Raw genomic sequence first — 18,227 nt, 5'->3', positions numbered from 1 at the left:
CTTATATAAAGAAAACTTCACGCCATTGCTTAGAAACCTTAAAGCCGACCTCCAGAAATGGAAATCACTGATTATCTCCTGGCTGGGTCGTATCATAGTTCTGAAAATGAACATTGTCCCCCGCCTACTTTATTTGTTCCAGACGCTGCCAGTAAAAGTCCCGGACTATGTACTGGCTCAGGTCCACTCCTGGTTGCTCCGCTTTGTGTGGAGAGGTAAGGTCCCTAGGATAGGCTTCTCTACTCTGCGCAAACCGGTGCAGGATGGAGGTAGAGGCTTTCCGGATATCCGTCTCTACTACTTGGCCACCCATCTCAGACAGGTGGTGACCTGGTTTGCTCCTCCGCAGTCTGTATGCTGGCTCCAATTGGAGACAGCGCTTAGCCGCATTCCATCGTTGTCGTCCCTACTTATATCCCCTCCTAGAACTAGATCTCCTCATCTACTAATGCACCCTGTGCTGGATTTCACTTGCCAGATCTGGGACTATTGCGCGCGTCATTTTCACCTGTTGTCATCTCCCTCGGCACTCACTCCCTTATGGGACAACCCTTCATTCGCTCCGGGACAATCTCTGACCCGCTCGCGTCCATGGTTGGAACGGAATATCCGCTTTGTCATGGACGTGCTCACCGAGGGTTCATGTGCGCCTTTACCGGATATCATGACGAAATTTGACTTCCCAGAGGCGAACCCTTTCACCTATTTCCAGATTAGACATTTTGTCACCTCTTTAACGAGCTCATCCCCGTTCCAACCTCTCACCACTCTGGAGTCCTACTGCTATCATAAACCGCTCGCACGCGGAATCATTTCCCTACTGTATTCCCTTCTCCAGACAGGGGACCAGACGACGACCCCGGCTTTCATACTCCAGTGGGAACGGGACCTCGGTCCGGTGCCTGATGACTATGTTTGGTCGGACATCTTCGCTGCAGTCGCGAAGTCCTCTATCTCAACCCTAGTAAAGGAAAACGCATACAAAATCCTATACAGGTGGTATTTTGTCCCCTCTAGACTCCACAAAATGTTTCCCTCCTCATCACCCATGTGCTGGAGAGGATGCGGCGGCCACGGCTCTTTCCTCCACATTTGGTGGACGTGCCCTAAAATTATACTATATTGGGACGCAGTTGCACGCCTGTTGAGCACAGTACTCCAGACCCAGGTTAAAAAAGATCCTTGGTCCTTCCTGCTAGGTCTCCCCATTGCCAACGCACCTCCAAACTCCAGTAAACTACTGACGCAGATCCTAAATGCGGCCAGGTGCTCAATTGCCCGCCAATGGAAACAGAGGGAGGCCCCCCCTATCAAACAAGTCATCAACAAAGTATGGTACCTCGCAAGCATGGAAAAAATCACAGCATACCTTCATAACAGGTCCTTCCAGTTTCTCCTGAGTTGGGAATTATGGTTTGATTCTCAGACTCCCGCAGGGGGACTACGATTCCCCGAGGGCCCGACGGCTCTCCTACTATGATGTCAGTAACCTCCTCACCCGACAAGTGGATATAGGTTTATCTTTAATATGTCCTCTTCGTGTTCCTCAAGTAGCACCTTCCCTTTTGGTTCTAACGCCCTGCACTAGCTCAGCGGTACACGGGGGCGCACTGGTGGTGCCTCCACCCATGTCCCTTCTCCCCCCCCACTCTATTCCCTCCCCGTCTTTGCCCGTCTCCCCTTCTTTCTCTTCACGCTCTCTCTCTCTTTAGTAATATCCTTTATGTTGCTATAGTTATGAATCTAATCCCCTTTTCCCACCCGTCTGAATAGCCCTCACTCACTCCGTGACATAAATCACCGCTGTTTATCGTTCTAACAAATGTTTGGTTAATGGCTCTTATTTTGATTATCTCTCCACATGTTGGGAACCGCTTGTTCTTTGTATTAAGGTTACATTTCTGCCTTGGATAGTATATTGTAACAAGTAGCAGCTCACCCCACGTGTGGTGGGGAGCTGTTGTGACATTTATAACCTGAAAATTAAAATAAACAATTTAAAAAAAAAAAAAAAGTAATTATCCTTTAACGAACTATTCTAGCAGAAACTTTACCAAAAATACACTTCTTACATTCGGATTAAAATCAATCAACATAAACAGATCAGATAACTATACAATTAATATCCCTTACAGTAAATCAATTTAATGTTGATACTTACAGTATTTGAATGTTTTCTGATTCAGTCCATCATTTATCCTTTGCCGTAGGGCAGGATTCAATTAGACTGGAATTTTCAATTAGCCTTGAAGCAGTAGCTAGGGCTAGTCAATTGCAGCTAACAATAAGCCTACAGACTGCACTTAACGCTGATTTTTGTTTGAGTCATAAGGTGCATACACATTTTTTCTATTTAACAGCCGATATATCGCAGGTCCATCGACCAGTGTGTACGAGCGATCTGTCTGTGAATGTCGTCGTTCACAGACATATCGCGTCGGCCCTGCAGCACAGCCGACGGCCAATATATCTAATGACATATTGGCACATTGGGCTTTGTGTACAGGTGGTCAGCCGACCACCTGTAGATTTGCTGCAGACGCCGACTGTAATTGACAGCACAACTGGGCGGGCGCATGTGAATGCCCACCCAGTTTGTGATGTCAGTCCCGATGGATTGGATAGTGTGTATGCACAACACACTGCCTGGTCCGTCTGTAGATATATCTGCAGATCAATCAATCTGCAGATATATCTACAAGTGTGTACCCAGCATTAGGGAGGGTAAAACAGAAATCTGCAGTAAGTAGAGCTTGTAGCCCTCATTGCAGCCACTGTGAATGTGTGAATCTATAGCTCCTGGTACTAATGCCAGAATATATGGGTTAACAAGCGTTAGCTGCTTATGTACCATGCAAGGAAAACAGCTTGTACTGTAATTGAATAGCTCTGTGCATGAAAGTCCGGAGCTACAATCCATTTTCCCTCATGTGGTAAGTATCAGACCTAATTGAATCCAGCCTTTAGTATAACAATTACCTTAAATAAAAAGTTAATACTCATGCCTATATGACCGCACCTGGAACCTTACTAATTTTTTACCAATACTTGGAGAAACCTAAATATTTGTTTATTTTTCCTGTTTCTAAAAACTGATTAAAAAAATGGATATTTTAATTACAAGATCAAGATCATTGCACTTTGAAAGAGCTATTCAAGACATATTTTCTCCTATCAACAAATTTTAGATCCAATATTTTTCACAGAATCCTTCCCTCCATGCCTTGTATAGTATACTTACTAAATTTGGTAGCATTCAGTCTATCAGTTAGAGCTACAGACAAAGCCGAAGGGGAAACTTTAATTACCATATGGCCATGTTGTATGTAAGCTCTCAGAATTGCAACTGATCAAAACTATTATTGTTCATCTGGGATTCTCTTAAACATTGAGGGAATCCCCAATGAGTACAAGTGCTTTCAGTAGGAATGTCAAGTCACTATAACAGAAAATACAGTACAGTATGTGTACTCAATTTAACTGTGTAACCATTCCATATCAGGTAATATCAGCTATTAACCACTTAACTGACAATTTTTTCCACACAAAACCGCTTAAAAAAATGTCATTTTTGTTATTACTTAATAAAGTTGAAAAAGTGTTTGTAATAAAATATTAAAATATTTTATTTTCAAAAACAACAACCCCAATCCTACTGGTGTCCATAGTCCCCTGTTATAAAATAACTTCCCACACCCACCCACCCCATTGGCAACAGACCCCCCCCCCCCCCCAGAGGTATAAAAATGTAATATTAGTACATCCCCACACCCCCTTAGTAGTAAAAAAAAAAACATGTTTTATTACCCACCCTCATTAAAAAGAAAACTTTTCTGTATCCCCCCCCCCCACTAGCCTGTGATCAAGGTATTGTTTTTTATTATATTTTATCCACCCCCACCCCTCTGGACATAATTTCAATATTTAACTTTGTCTCCCCTTCCCCCACCGACCCTGACCAAAGTTTTACCCCTGGGGGTTACCCCTGACCCCATGTACATATACTCCCCCCCCCTCCCCATGCAGAGTGCAGTAGAGCGTGTGCAGGGGGGACTGATGATCAGCAGAGATCAGCTAAATTGTGCAAGGAAAGTTCCCCTCCCCGCTTTGTGTTCTCCGGAGCATGTGCTCCAGAATGCCAGCCACATGGTCAGAGACTGCCACGTCACTGCTGTGTCTGGGCACACCAAAGGGGCAGCGCATAACAGTGGCTGCGGACTGCTAAGGACACTGGATGCCGGGGACAGTGGATTGCATGTGATGCGACCAAGCCAGCTGATGGACTCCTACTTTGGTCGATTCACATGCAACCGTGCCAGGCAAGGGATTAAGCAGCTTTCTATTGATATAGATACAGGAAATCATAAACCACTAATAAATAACAAAGACCACTGATAATATAAAATTACCTCATTTTGAATCTGAGTGCGGTCATTTCTTCTGTCTATAGGTACTGAGGTATCTGTATAAATATTGCAGGAGATATCACTAACGTGTTTTCTACATTACTTTGGTCTTGAGTGAAAACATTTATCAGTGGCGGATCTAGACTTAGCTTTTAGGGGGGGCGGTTTAAGAATTATGACCCCTCCCCCTAATCATAGCCCCTCCCACTTAGTAATGCCCTTCCCGTTCGCTTTTAAATTTCCTATTGTTGCCATTACTAATAAAATGTTGCCAGTTAGTGGAGAGAACCCTGCGCACTGGTAATACAGACTGGCGAATCGCCATTCCTTCCATCAGGGGTGGTAGAGGCTAAGACAGTAGGGTAATTTAAACATGCATGGGATAGACATAAGGATATTCTTACAAAGAAATAAGGATCAGATAAGGTTAAAGATAAAAAATAATGTAAAAAAAAAAAAAAGGGCAGACTAGATGGGCCAAGTGGTTCTTATCTGCTGACAAATTCTGTTTCTACAGCACACAAAATGAGCCGAAATTCACATTATAGCACACTGTATGAGCTGAAATTCACATTGTAGCACACAGTATGATCCAAAATTCACATTATAGCACACTGTATGAGCCGGAATTCACATTACAGCACGCAGAATGAGCCAAAATTCACATTATAGCACGCAGAATGAGCCAAAATTCACATTATAGCACGGAGAATGAGCCAAAATTCACATTATAGCACACTGTATGAGCCGAAATTCACATTATAGCACGCAGAATGAGCCAAAATTCACATTATAGCACGCAGAATGAGCCAAAATTCACATTATAGCACGCAGAATGAGCCAAAATTCACATTATAGCACGCAGAATGAGCCGAAATTTACATCATAGCACACTGAATGAGCCGAAATGCACATCATAGCACACTGAATGAGCCGAAATGCACATCATAGCACGCAGAATGAGCCAAAATGCACATCATAGCACGCAGAATGAGCCGAAATGCACATCATAGCACGCAGAATGAGCCGAAATGCACATCATAGCACGCAGAATGAGCCGAAATGCACATTATAGCATGCAGAATTAGCCAAAATTCACGTTATAGCAAGCAGAATGAGCCAAAATTCACATTATAGCACACAGATTGAGCCGAAATTCACATCATAGCACAATGTATGAGCCGAAATTCACATTACAGCATGTAGAATGAGCCGAAATTCAAATTACAGTACACTGAATGAGCCAAAATAATGCAGGGACATATACACTTTAGTTAGGAGAAGAGGGGGGAGACATGGAACACAGGCACTTTAGCTAGGAGCGGAGGGGGGAGACCTGGAACACAGAGGGGGCACACACACACACACTTACTTTAGTTTGGAGGGTAGGAGACATGGCATACACTGACAGGGACACCTGCTGCAGCCAGCAGCATGAGGAGTCGGATGGAGGCCGGGTGCCGCCGCGGCATTGGGAACGAGGTGGAGAGCGGTGCAGCGCGGCGGGGGACGGGGAGAGAGAGAGAGCGTCCTGACGCGTGTACAGGAAGGAGGGGGCGTGGTCAGAACAGAGGCCGCTCAGCCGCTGTATGCGCGTCAGGACGCTCTCTCTCTCTCCCCTTCCCCCGCCGCGCTGCACCGCTCTCCACCTTGTTCCCAACACCGCAGCGGGACCCGGCCATCCATCCCGGTGGCGGTATGTTTAGGGGGGGCGTTCGCCCTAATCGCCCCCCGCTAAATCCGCCACTGACATTTATAGTAGCAGATTAAAAGAGTTAATACTAATATGAGTTGCATTATACTGTAGATTTCTTTTTTTTAATTGTTTTCTAATTTTACATTGAAGGAGATCACATTAAATGTCAAAATGTATTTGTATTTTAGTCAACTCCAGTGGCGCTGAGGAGGGGAGGAGTGGGTACTAATTACAGGGGCCTAATAGAGGGACCTAATGGGAGTCCTGATCCACTGTTCACCTGGCATAGTTGTGGCTTTGGCCTGTCAGTTGTGGTGAGTGCAGGGAGGCTGCTGTTGCTGAGCAACAGCATTCTTCTCTGGCTGTGTTGTGGTGTTCAGAGAGAACCTTGATCTTCTCCTGGCTGAGGGGCACAATGGCGCCCCCCTCAGACAGATTTTTGTAAGGAGGCATGGCAACACCTCATTACATTAGGCCATGCCACTTTGAAGTACCGGGCCCTATATCCTCTCTACGTTCCCGGTCTTATCCACTTAGAAGCTGCTGGAAGTAATGCACACACATAAAGTTATTACTATTCAAATAACTCTGTACGTCACCTGTAAGTAAAGCCTTGTTCTAATTTCTTAGTGCATCCATGTTAAAAAAGCATTATATATAATCAAAGGACAGTACTTATTTCATTGTAAGAGTTATTGAGTATATATAGAACATTATGAAATCAATTTTTTTCCTCCAGGCCGTGGCCTATTTAGTGTTTTGATAGATAATGCCACAAAAATGCCAGATAAATTGACTGGAGCACACAGAGAATGCCCAGTAGCATAGTTGGAACAAATGGATTCAATCAGAACTCCTACTTTTAATAGAGTGGCCACAGCTTGACCTTTATGTTTGCTGACTTTTATTATATCTTCATTCTGTCTTATTAAACACTTACAAATGGCGCACAGAAAAGTCATTAAATAATGCTAAAACGTAATACCAGAGTAAAGATTGCAAAGTAAAAACAAAAAAGTGGGAATACAGCTGAGATGGTTTAAAAATTAGGCAAATGTTTTGAATTATTCACAGAGGTGATGTCACCAATGCAACATATTTATCTCTCCAATGATCTTAGTTATCAAACTAAAAAAAATTTTTAATTCTCCAAAAACGAAGCATTGATGCAATTTTTAGTATCTAGACTATTTACTGCAGAGATGTGTGCAGACCCCCCATGTTCTGATTTTGGTTTTGGTTCTAAATCATCGTCGTGCTTTGGTTTTGCAATCAATTTTACTTATTGACACCTGAAATCTTGAGGGAAGTACTTACATGCAATCCAAGATTTGAGTTTGGTTTTAAATTTGAGTTCCAAACTCGACGGAAGACCGGACTAAGGACTCAGGGGGTCATTCAGACCTGACTGCACTCTAGGATTTTTCACTGCGCTGCGATCAGGTCAGAACTGCCCATGCTTATGCACCACAATGCGCAGGCGTGATGTACGGCTACAAATCGGATCGTTGCTGGACGATGGATTGTACGAATAATCCATTAGCACAGCCGATCGCAAGGAGATTGACAGGAAGAAGGCATTTCTGGGTGTCAACTAACCATTTTCTGGGAGTGGTAGGAAAAACGCAGGCATGTCCAAGAGTTTGCAGAGCGGGTGTCTAACACCAATTCCGGGCCAGAACAGGCTTAAGTGATCGCAGCGGCTGAGTGTCCTGGCATGTCAGCAATGTCAAAATGCCCTGAATGTAAAATCTAAACTTCTGCAGCGGGGTACACTGGTATTCCACAGGGAATAACATTGGCGGGGGGGTAGAGTACGATCTTGTTTCGAGGCACCAACAGGCTAAAAGCTTTGACTGTTCCCAAGATGCTCAGTGCCGCCTCCTCTATAACCACGCCTCTGTGCACAGGAGTTCAGTTTGTCAGGCAGCTAACAGGCGCAGCCCTGAAAAGAGCTATTTTAAAGAAGATAGAAGACTTCAAGGGCTGCAGCAGAGGCACTCTAGTGCTAGATATCATTCTGATATCTCCTGCTGCAGCTCCATCACCTCCCCCAGCGGCGCTGTATACTCCCACGTCCCTGGTTGCTGGGTACTTACAGCGGATGCTCCGATTCTTCACCCAGGGCACACACACTAACTGAAGTTCTCCAGGATCGCGTGGCCACACTCAGGGAGGAGGTAAGAGGGTCCCCCAGGAAGTGCCCTATGGATATCACGATCCGCAGCAGTCATTAGGAGGCGGGCCGCATGCGCTAGCGTGGACACTGTGGCAGTACAGGGACCCCACTAGACCACCAGGGCAAAGGCACAGGTCGGATTAGGCTATAATCCATTTTATTAAGGTCCGCAGCACCCGGTGGTGAAGTCTAGCAAGGGGATAAGGCTCTGACCTGTAGCCCCTCCCCCAGCCCCTGGGCACCATTTAGAGTAAATGTTCCCTCCCTGGAGCTGCATCTCTCTGTCTCCGTCACTCCCTGTCAGCGTTTGGGCGCCATTACACACAGCTGCACTGATTCTGGGACTATTGGGTGATGCCTCCTCTGTAAAGCCGCCTGCATCATCAGCGCTGTGCATTTACAGGACACTTAAGTATTCTACATGTCGTTTAGACAGTGTTAGTTAAGAACAAGTACATACTTCAGGGTTATTTAGTACAAGTACCCTGTGATATTCATCCAGTTTTTACTGTGCATTGATATATCTGTTTATATACATAGCTTTACTCATTGATAGTATTACTAGTGTTAAGTCTGATTACCTTTCAGGAAAAGAGCAATACCTTAAATACACACATGTTCAGGCTGCAGCAACCACTAATCATTAGAGATGAGCGCCTGAAATTTTTCGGGTTTTGTGTTTTGGTTTTGGGTTCGGTTCCGCGGCCGTGTTTTGGGTTCGAACGCGTTTTGGCAAAACCTCACCGAATTTTTTTTGTCGGATTCGGGTGTGTTTTGGATTCGGGTGTTTTTTTCAAAAAACACTAAAAAACAGCTTAAATCATAGAATTTGGGGGTCATTTTGATCCCAAAGTATTATTAACCTCAAAAACCATAATTTACACTCATTTTCAGTCTATTCTGAATACCTCACACCTCACAATATTATTTTTAGTCCTAAAATTTGCACCGAGGTCGCTGTGTGAGTAAGATAAGCGACCCTAGTGGCCGACACAAACACCGGGCCCATCTAGGAGTGGCACTGCAGTGTCACGCAGGATGTCCCTTCCAAAAAACCCTCCCCAAACAGCACATGACGCAAAGAAAAAAAGAGGCGCAATGAGGTAGCTGTGTGAGTAAGATTAGCGACCCTAGTGGCCGACACAAACACCGGGCCCATCTAGGAGTGGCACTGCAGTGTCACGCAGGATGGCCCTTCCAAAAAACCCTCCCCAAACAGCACATGACGCAAAGAAAAAAAGAGGCGCAATGAGGTAGCTGTGTGAGTAAGATTAGCGACCCTAGTGGCCGACACAAACACCGGGCCCATCTAGGAGTGGCACTGCAGTGTCACGCAGGATGTCCCTTCCAAAAAACCCTCCCCAAACAGCACATGACGCAAAGAAAAAAAGAGGCGCAATGAGGTAGCTGTGTGAGTAAGATTAGCGACCCTAGTGGCCGACACAAACACCGGGCCCATCTAGGAGTGGCACTGCAGTGTCACGCAGGATGTCCCTTCCAAAAAACCCTCCCCAAACAGCACATGACGCAAAGAAAAAAAGAGGCGCAATGAGGTAGCTGACTGTGTGAGTAAGATTAGCGACCCTAGTGGCCGACACAAACACCGGGCCCATCTAGGAGTGGCACTGCAGTGTCACGCAGGATGTCCCTTCCAAAAAACCCTCCCCAATCAGCACATGATGCAAAGAAAAAGAAAAGAAAAAAGAGGTGCAAGATGGAATTGTCCTTGGGCCCTCCCACCCACCCTTATGTTGTATAAACAAAACAGGACATGCACACTTTAACCAACCCATCATTTCAGTGACAGGGTCTGCCACACGACTGTGACTGATATGACGGGTTGGTTTGGACCCCCCCCAAAAAAGAAGCAATTAATCTCTCCTTGCACAAACTGGCTCTACAGAGGCAAGATGTCCACCTCATCTTCACCCTCCGATATATCACCGTGTACATCCCCCTCCTCACAGATTATCAATTCGTCCCCACTGGAATCCACCATCTCAGCTCCCTGTGTACTTTGTGGAGGCAATTGCTGCTGGTCAATGTCTCCGCGGAGGAATTGATTATAATTCATTTTAATGAACATCATCTTCTCCACATTTTCTGGATGTAACCTCGTACGCCGATTGCTGACAAGGTGAGCGGCGGCACTAAACACTCTTTCGGAGTACACACTTGTGGGAGGGCAACTTAGGTAGAATAAAGCCAGTTTGTGCAAGGGCCTCCAAATTGCCTCTTTTTCCTGCCAGTATAAGTACGGACTGTGTGACGTGCCTACTTGGATGCGGTCACTCATATAATCCTCCACCATTCTATCAATGTTGAGAGAATCATATGCAGTGACAGTAGACGACATGTCCGTAATCGTTGTCAGGTCCTTCAGTCCGGACCAGATGTCAGCATCAGCAGTCGCTCCAGACTGCCCTGCATCACCGCCAGCGGGTGGGCTCGGAATTCTGAGCCTTTCCTCGCACCCCCAGTTGCGGGAGAATGTGAAGGAGGAGATGTTGACAGGTCGCGTTCCGCTTGACTTGACAATTTTGTCACCAGCAGGTCTTTCAACCCCAGCAGACCTGTGTCTGCCGGAAAGAGAGATCCAAGGTAGGCTTTAAATCTAGGATCGAGCACGGTGGCCAAAATGTAGTGCTCTGATTTCAACAGATTGACCACCCGTGAATCCTTGTTAAGCGAATTAAGGGCTGCATCCACAAGTCCCACATGCCTAGCGGAATCGCTCCCTTTTAGCTCCTTCTTCAATGCCTCCAGCTTCTTCTGCAAAAGCCTGATGAGGGGAATGACCTGACTCAGGCTGGCAGTGTCTGAACTGACTTCACGTGTGGCAAGTTCAAAGGGCATCAGAACCTTGCACAACGTTGAAATCATTCTCCACTGCACTTGAGACAGGTGCATTCCACCTACTATATCGTGCTCAATTGTATAGGCTTGAATGGCCTTTTGCTGCTCCTCCAACCTCTGAAGCATATAGAGGGTTGAATTCCACCTCGTTACCACTTCTTGCTTCAGATGATGGCAGGGCAGGTTCAGTAGTTTTTGGTGGTGCTCCAGTCTTCTGTACGTGGTGCCTGTACGCCGAAAGTGTCCCGCAATTTTTCTGGCCACCGACAGCATCTCTTGCACGCCCCTGTCGTTTTTTAAAAAATTCTGCACCACCAAATTCAAGGTATGTGCAAAACATGGGACGTGCTGGAATTTGCCCATATTTAATGCACACACAATATTGCTGGCGTTGTCCGATGCCACAAATCCACAGGAGAGTCCAATTGGGGTAAGCCATTCCGCGATGATCTTCCTCAGTTGCCGTAAGAGGTTTTCAGCTGTGTGCGTATTCTGGAAAGCGGTGATACAAAGCGTAGCCTGCCTAGGAAAGAGTTGGCGTTTGCGAGATGCTGCTACTGGTGCCGCCGCTGCTGTTCTTGCGGCGGGAGTCCATACATCTACCCAGTGGGCTATCACAGTCATATAGTCCTGACCCTGCCCTGCTCCACTTGTCCACATGTCCGTGGTTAAGTGGACATTGGGTACAACTGCATTTTTTAGGACACTGGTGAGTCTTTTTCTGACGTCCGTGTACATTCTCGGTATCGCCTGCCTAGAGAAGTGGAACCTAGATGGTATTTGGTAACGGGGGCACACTGCCTCAATAAATTGTCTAGTTCCCTGTGAACTAACGGCGGATACCGGACGCACGTCTAACACCAACATAGTTGTCAAGGACTCAGTTATCCGCTTTGCAGTAGGATGACTGCTGTGATATTTCATCTTCCTCGCAAAGGACTGTTGAACAGTCAATTGCTTACTGGAAGTAGTACAAGTGGGCTTACGACTTCCCCTCTGGGATGACCATCGACTCCCAGCGGCAACAACAGCAGCGCCAGCAGCAGTAGGCGTTACACGCAAGGATGCATCGGAGGAATCCCAGGCAGGAGAGGACTCGTCAGAATTACCAGTGACATGGCCTGCAGGACTATTGGCATTCCTGGGGAAGGAGGAAATTGACACTGAGGGAGTTGGTGGGGTGGTTTGCGTGAGCTTGGTTACAAGAGGAAGGGATTTACTGGTCAGTGGACTGCTTCCGCTGTCACCCAAAGTTTTTGAACTTGTCACTGACTTATTATGAATGCGCTGCAGGTGACGTATAAGGGAGGATGTTCCGAGGTGGTTAACGTCCTTACCCCTACTTATTACAGCTTGACAAAGGGAACACACGGCTTGACACCTGTTGTCCGCATTTCTGGTGAAATACCTCCACACCGAAGAGCTGATTTTTTTGGTATTTTCACCTGGCATGTCAACGGCCATATTCCTCCCACGGACAACAGGTGTCTCCCCGGGTGCCTGACTTAAACAAACCACCTCACCATCAGAATCCTCCTGGTCAATTTCCTCCCCAGCGCCAGCAACACCCATATCCTCCTCATCCTGGTGTACTTCAACACTGACATCTTCAATCTGACTATCAGGAACTGGACTGCGGGTGCTCCTTCCAGCACTTGCAGGGGGCGTGCAAATGGTGGAAGGCGCATGCTCTTCACGTCCAGTGTTGGGAAGGTCAGGCATCGCAACCGACACAATTGGACTCTCCTTGTGGATTTGGGATTTCGAAGAATGCACAGTTCTTTGCTGTGCTGCTTTTGCCAGCTTGAGTCTTTTCATTTTTCTAGCGAGAGGCTGAGTGCTTCCATCCTCATGTGAAGCTGAACCACTAGCCATGAACATAGGCCAGGGCCTCAGCCGTTCCTTGCCACTCCGTGTGGTAAATGGCATATTGACAAGTTTACGCTTCTCCTCCGACAATTTTATTTTAGGTTTTGGAGTCCTTTTTTTACTGATATTTGGTGTTTTGGATTTGACATGCTCTGTACTATGACATTGGGCATCGGCCTTGGCAGACGACGTTGCTGGCATTTCATCGTCTCGGCCATGACTAGTGGCAGCAGCTTCAGCACGAGGTGGAAGTGGATCTTGATCTTTCCCTAATTTTGGAACCTCAACATTTTTGTTCTCCATATTTTAATAGGCACAACTAAAAGGCACCTCAGGTAAACAATGGAGATGGATGGATTGGATACTAGTATACAATTATGGACGGGCTGCCGAGTGCCGACACAGAGGTAGCCACAGCCGTGAACTACCGCACTGTACTGTGTCTGCTGCTAATATATAGACTGGTTGATAAAGAGATAGTATACTCGTAACTAGTATGTATGTATAAAGAAAGAAAAAAAAACCACGGTTAGGTGGTATATACAATTATGGACGGGCTGCCGAGTGCCGACACAGAGGTAGCCACAGCCGTGAACTACCGCACTGTACTGTGTCTGCTGCTAATATATAGACTGGTTGATAAAGAGATAGTATACTCGTAACTAGTATGTATGTATAAAGAAAGAAAAAAAAACCACGGTTAGGTGGTATATACAATTATGGACGGGCTGCCGAGTGCCGACACAGAGGTAGCCACAGCCGTGAACTACCGCACTGTACTGTGTCTGCTGCTAATATATAGACTGGTTGATAAAGAGATAGTATACTCGTAACTAGTATGTATGTATAAAGAAAGAAAAAAAAACCACGGTTAGGTGGTATATACAATTATGGACGGGCTGCCGAGTGCCGACACAGAGGTAGCCACAGCCGTGAACTACCGCACTGTACTGTGTCTGCTGCTAATATATAGACTGGTTGATAAAGAGATAGTATACTCGTAACTAGTATGTATGTATAAAGAAAGAAAAAAAAACCACGGTTAGGTGGTATATACAATTATGGACGGGCTGCCGAGTGCCGACACAGAGGTAGCCACAGCCGTGAACTACCGCACTGTACTGTGTCTGCTGCTAATATATAGACTGGTTGATAAAGAGATAGTATACTCGTAACTAGTATGCATGTATAAAGAAAGAAAAAAAAACCACGGTTAGGTGGTATATACAATTATGGACGGGCTGCCGAGTGCCGACACAGAGGTAGCCACAGCCGTGAACTACCGCACTGTACTGTGTCTGCTGCTAATATAGACTGGTTGATAAAGAGATAGTATACTCGTAACTAGTATGTATGTATAAAGAAAGAAAAAAAAACCACGGTTAGGTGGTATATACAATTATGGACGGGCTGCCGAGTGCCGACACAGAGGTAGCCACAGCCGTGAACTACCGCACTGTACTGTGTCTGCTGCTAATATATAGACTGGTTGATAAAGAGATAGTATACTCGTAACTAGTATGTATGTATAAAGAAAGAAAAAAAAACCACGGTTAGGTGGTATATACAATTATGGACGGGCTGCCGAGTGCCGACACAGAGGTAGCCACAGCCGTGAACTACCGCACTGTACTGTGTCTGCTGCTAATATATAGACTGGTTGATAAAGAGATAGTATACTCGTAACTAGTATGTATGTATAAAGAAAGAAAAAAAAACCACGGTTAGGTGGTATATACAATTATGGACGGGCTGCCGAGTGCCGACACAGAGGTAGCCACAGCCGTGAACTACCGCACTGTACTGTGTCTGCTGCTAATATATAGACTGGTTGATAAAGAGATAGTATACTCGTAACTAGTATGTATGTATAAAGAAAGAAAAAAAAACCACGGTTAGGTGGTATATACAATTATGGACGGGCTGCCGAGTGCCGACACAGAGGTAGCCACAGCCGTGAACTACCGCACTGTACTGTGTCTGCTGCTAATATATAGACTGGTTGATAAAGAGATAGTATACTCGTAACTAGTATGTATGTATAAAGAAAGAAAAAAAAACCACGGTTAGGTGGTATATACAATTATGGACGGGCTGCCGAGTGCCGACACAGAGGTAGCCACAGCCGTGAACTACCGCACTGTACTGTGTCTGCTGCTAATATAGACTGGTTGATAAAGAGATAGTATACTACTAATATTATATATACTGGTGGTCAGGTCACTGGTCACTAGTCACACTGGCAGTGGCACTCCTGCAGCAAAAGTGTGCACTGTTTAATTTTAATATAATATTATGTACTCCTGGCTCCTGCTATAACCTATAACTGGCACTGCAGTAGTGCTCCCCAGTCTCCCCCACAATTATAAGCTGTGTGAGCTGAGCAGTCAGACAGATATATAATATATATAGATGATGCAGCACACTGGCCTGAGCCTGAGCAGTGCACACAGATATGGTATGTGACTGACTGAGTCACTGTGTGTATCGCTTTTTTCAGGCAGAGAACGGATATATTAAATAAACTGCACTGTGTGTCTGGTGGTCACTCACTATATAATATATTATGTACTCCTGGCTCCTGCTATAACCTATAACTGGCACTGCAGTAGTGCTCCCCAGTCTCCCCCACAATTATAAGCTGTGTGAGCTGAGCAGTCAGACAGATATATATAATATTATTTATATATAGATAATAGATGATGCAGCACACTGGCCTGAGCCTGAGCAGTGCACACAGATATGGTATGTGACTGAGTCACTGTGTGCTGTGTATCGCTTTTTTCAGGCAGAGAACGGATTATAAATAAAACTGGTGGTCACTGGTCACTATCAGCAAAACTCTGCACTGTACTGAGTACTCCTAATGCTCCCCAAAATTAGTAAATCAAGTGTCTCTCTAATCTATTCTAAACGGAGAGGACGCCAGCCACGTCCTCTCCCTATCAATCTCAATGCACGTGTGAAAATGGCGGCGACGCGCGGCTCCTTATATAGAATCCGAGTCTCGCGATAGAATCCGAGCCTCGCGAGAATCCGACAGCGTCATGATGACGTTCGGGCGCGCTCGGGTTAACCGAGCAAGGCGGGAAGATCCGAGTCGCTCGGACCCGTGAAAAAAAACATGAAGTTCTGGCGGGTTCGGATTCAGAGAAACCGAACCCGCTCATCTCTACTAATCATGTGTCAGTTAAACCTCTCTGAAATGCGTACACATTGCATATGCATACCATCACGCTGTAAGCACAAAATAGCTACACGTGCGGTCTATACACTTTAACCCCTAACAGGAAAGGAAATGCGACACCAATTGTATATGTAATGTTGAGGTCCAACCCAGCAACAATTATTTACTTAAAAGGGGGTTACAACAGAAATACCATAATACAAGAGAGGAAGCTACAACCAATGGATACATACGTTTGTTCGCCTGTGCAACCCGGTTCCGGTCCTCAGTCAATCTGAATAGATGACCTTCCGAGAAAAGACTGAGGCCAGCCAGGAGGCTTGGTTTTATACAATGGTCCAAAGCATGAAACAAAGGAAACTCTAATCTCTTCATCCATAGGTTAAAGGGCTTGTCATTTACAGTACATGAGAGGTCATAGGTCGGTTTGAATAGGCGGGCGATGCTTGGCCCAGGTGCACTTGCAGATGTCCTCCACTGGGTTCCCTCCAAATATTAAGAGTACAGTACATACAGGGTGATGTTAATAATATATTCCTGCGCATATCTATGCGCAGGAGCGTGCTACTTTCTGCAAACTGCCATATATGAATATTGCCCTTGAAATACTGTACAGCTGGATATCAAACACCACCTCCTAACCTAATTCTGTCCCCTCATATCCTGTAAAGTTGAATATCTCTATTGCTCCATTTCCAAGGTAAATGGTGTGGTGCATGTAGGCTATGTGTAAATTATGTACTATCGGATTAAATATGGAATATTTCTTTATGGCTTTTCCATGCGAATGCGTATGCTACTGTATTTACTCATACCATGTGCTAATACGCTGAACCGCGTGAGCGAACATACGTAACGTGCGAGCATGCGCATGCACGGCGGAACAAGCACCCGCACGGAGGCTATCTGTGTGGTGTTTGTACTTGATGCGTGTGGCTATAATATTTTCGACTTCGACACTAGTCCAGTGCAATTTTATTGTTTATCATAATTCCTGCATTGTACATGTGACTGTGTGTGTGTGTGTGTGTGTGTGTGTGTGTGTGTGTGTGTGTGTGTGTGTGTGTGTGTGTGCATATAGCTGCTGGGTGATCTCTACTCCGTGTGTCTCACTACTACTGCTATCCCTATATTCTGTAACCTGAGGAAGCTCTGTGTGTCATGGTTAATAGATAATAATATAGGTATTTCACAGGATATACAGGATATACGTATTTTGTATTTTTCTCTGTGTTTTTCAGTCATATTTTACCTCAGAAATCCAATGTTTGTGCTGTCACACTGCACAGGGGGTTTGTGTTAGGTATTGTATATCTGCTGATATTGTACTGTGTTGCCCGTGGTCTATGCTTTCATATCATGTCAGCTACAGGGGGCGGTGGGGCTGGGGCTGATTCCGCAGTGCATGGTTATGATGTCCCAGGTGCATTTGAGGATAACATGGCTGCGGAGGGTTCAGACTTTGGGGGTTCTGTTCCCCCCAGTCAGTTTGTAACAACGGGGGCACATCAGGGCCCGCCTTCGGCAGCCTTTTCTAATTTACTGACTACGCTGGTAACTAGACTCGCGCCCCCTATGGGACCTCCTCTGTCTTATCATTTTATATGGTCCCTGCGGTTAATCTGCCATGGACAGATGCTCTGTCCACTCAGTTACAGCAATTGAATAACTCTTTGGATAAATGTATTCCTGACCCTCGCCTGCCTAAGACTAAACCTAAGAAGTCCTCTAAGCGGGATGTTACTTCCTCTCAATCCACGCATGTTCCGGATACCTCTTCCGATGAAGATGGCATGTATACTGACCCCACAGACTCTGATCATGACATTTCTGATGGGAAATCTGTTTCACAGGTGGATGTTCCTGATCTATTAGAGGCTATCAGGCTCATTCTTCAGATTGATGATGATCCTGAGCCTGCTACTACATCTAAGAAACCTGACAGGTTCAAACTTCAGAAGGTTACTAAATTGGTTTTACCTCATTCTGACCACTTGGTTGACATCTTGGGAGATAGCTCTTAATTGGAAGAGC

Source organism: Pseudophryne corroboree, chromosome 1 (genome assembly GCF_028390025.1).
Source record: "Pseudophryne corroboree isolate aPseCor3 chromosome 1, aPseCor3.hap2, whole genome shotgun sequence".
Taxonomy (NCBI): domain Eukaryota; kingdom Metazoa; phylum Chordata; class Amphibia; order Anura; family Myobatrachidae; genus Pseudophryne; species Pseudophryne corroboree.
The sequence above is the reverse complement of the archived record's forward strand: the minus strand, read 5'-3'. Positions refer to the sequence as shown.